This window comes from Solanum tuberosum, unplaced genomic scaffold (genome assembly GCF_000226075.1).
Source record: "Solanum tuberosum cultivar DM 1-3 516 R44 unplaced genomic scaffold, SolTub_3.0 scf00005, whole genome shotgun sequence".
NCBI lineage: Eukaryota > Viridiplantae > Streptophyta > Magnoliopsida > Solanales > Solanaceae > Solanum > Solanum tuberosum.
Window position 1 is genome coordinate 337,996 of NW_006238931.1, and position 2,588 is coordinate 340,583.

Consider the following 2,588-nt stretch of genomic DNA (forward strand, 5'->3'; position numbering starts at 1 on the left):
AGTAAAAAAATAAAAAATCAAACAAGAAGTATCTTACCCAAATCATGTGACTTTATTCATATTTGTTTATTATTATTGTCTTTCCCACAACATTTCGTCATTGTTAACTCATGTAAATCGTAAGAAAAAAGACGAGTGTGAATTTATGAATGATTTGCTACAATTTGTTCACCAACTCTTTCTTATGTGGTACCTCAAATTTCATTAAATTTTTAACTTAATCAATTGTTACAAATAACCCTAAGATTTTTTAAAAAGAAGAAGAAGAGTAGAAAAATTTTAAATATCGTAGTTTAAAAGTGAGAGGAAACTCTCTATTTAAAGCTAACAAATAGTAGTATTAATAGGTGCCAATTGTTCCTTATCAGAAAAGTTTCAACATTTCGTAAAAGTCACTGCTCATCGGAAAAATCACAACCTTTTGCAAAAGTAACAACTCATCGAAAAAGGCACAGCCCTTCGGAAAAGTCACAACTCATCGAAAATGTCAAACATAAAATTTTCTCAAATTAAAATGAACAAAAAATAAAAGAAAAGAATATATGGAACGATACATAGCCAATGAAGAAGGAAGAGGAAAATATATGTTCATGCTATATTCACTATAGAGTTCCATTTGATTAAAATCTCTTGTCACCAACACTTTACTTTCTTCGTTCATTTTTAGTTACATATCTATTAAAAAATATTTATTATCATGTCTATATTATCATGTTATAAGTAAAAGTGAAAATCTATTTTTGAAATAGTCGATTTAACATCAAAACTAATGATTCAATGGACTACGTTGATGCTTGTTTTTTTAGCAAAATCAGAAAGAAACTGCTTCATTTGCGAGTAAAAAAATAAATAATAAAATACCAAAGAAGAAATATCTTACCCATTTCATGTAACTTTATTCATATTTGTTTATTATTATTCTCTTTACCACACCATTTCGTCACTGTTAACTCATGGAAATTGTAAGAAAAAATACGAGTATAAATTTATGAATGATTTGCTACAATTTATTCACAAATTCTTTCTTATGTGGTGGTACCTCGAATTTCATTGAATTTTGAACTTAATCAATTGTTACAAACAACCCTGAGATTTTTTAAGAAGAAGAAGAAGATGAGTAGAAAACTTTAAAAAATCGTAGTTTAAAAGTGGGAGGAAACCCTCTATTTATAACTAACAAATAGTAGTATTAATAGGTGCTAATTTTTCCTTGTCAGAAAAGTTACAACCTTTTGTAAAAGTCACTGCTCATCAGAAAAATCACAACCTTTTGCAAAAGTCACAACTCATCGGAAAGGCACAACTCTTTGGAAAAGTCACAACCCTTTGAAAAAAATCACAACCTTTCGGAAAAGTCACAACTCATCGAAAATGTCAAAACCGTACAAAAAGTACGCAACCTTTTGGAAAAGTCACATCTCTTTGAGAAAATCACAACCCTTTAATATGAAAGGGTATCTACATTTAATATAATACAAATAATTAAATTAATAAATAAAACAAATTGAGTATTTTTAATTGGGGGTATTATAGTAATTTAACATTCATTTTAGGAGTTCATGCTTTTAAGGTAGTATAGAAGATAGATATAGATAGATAGATTTTTGGCAAAAATATATAAATTCCCAAAAATTAGATGATAAAAATAAATTTTTGGGCCAAATTAGGGGTGGGCGTTCGGTTCGATTTTATCAAACTTCGATTCAATTCTTCGATTTTAGAAAAGTGTGCATCGTATATCAAACCAAACTAATTTGGTTTGGTGTTTTAAATCGATTATTCGGTGCGAATGAAAAATAAAATGAGGACAAAATCAAAGTATAAGATGCTTATAAATTTAAAAGTATGTTAAAGAATGATGTGTCTTGTCATGGAACAATTATTGTGCTAACAACAAGACTATATCTATCTTTGTGTCAAGAACATTGTGCCTCCAACTACTTCTCGAGAAAAACTAGGACAAAGATGGGTTCCTTTACATAATATATATTAATAAAAATATGTTTTGGTTCCTCTTGGAATTAATATTTGAAGTTAACTATTAAATTGTACATTTGTTGCTACTTTGATTTGTTCATGAATGATTTAATTGTTAGTTAGTTTTTTATTTTAGTTAAGAGAATGCTCATATATATATATATATATATTATTTTTTAAATTTTTTATCTTTTTTAATAAAAGTTTGATTCATCGGTGCACGAAAGTTTTGAGATCCTTACACCGAACCAAAAAACCAAACTTTTGAAAAAATAACACCAACACCAAACAAAAAAACTGAAGAACCAAATTAGCTCAATTCAGTTTTGTTTTTCAATTTTTCAATATTATTCCCACCCCTAGGCCAAATACTTTTTTTTAGGGGGGGGGGGGGTTTCATATCCCTTGATTTTCTCTACTTTTGTAAGGCATCATTGATCACTTTTCACACTTTTTAGTTAGTTCTGATCTTTATTAGTTCTTATTAAATAAAGGGAAAAGGGTCAAATATGCCCCTAAACTATTCGAAAAGGTCTAGATATACCCCCGTTTAAAAGTTTGAAACACTCCTGCCCTCGCCGTCCAACTTTTCGTCTAGATATGCCCTTATG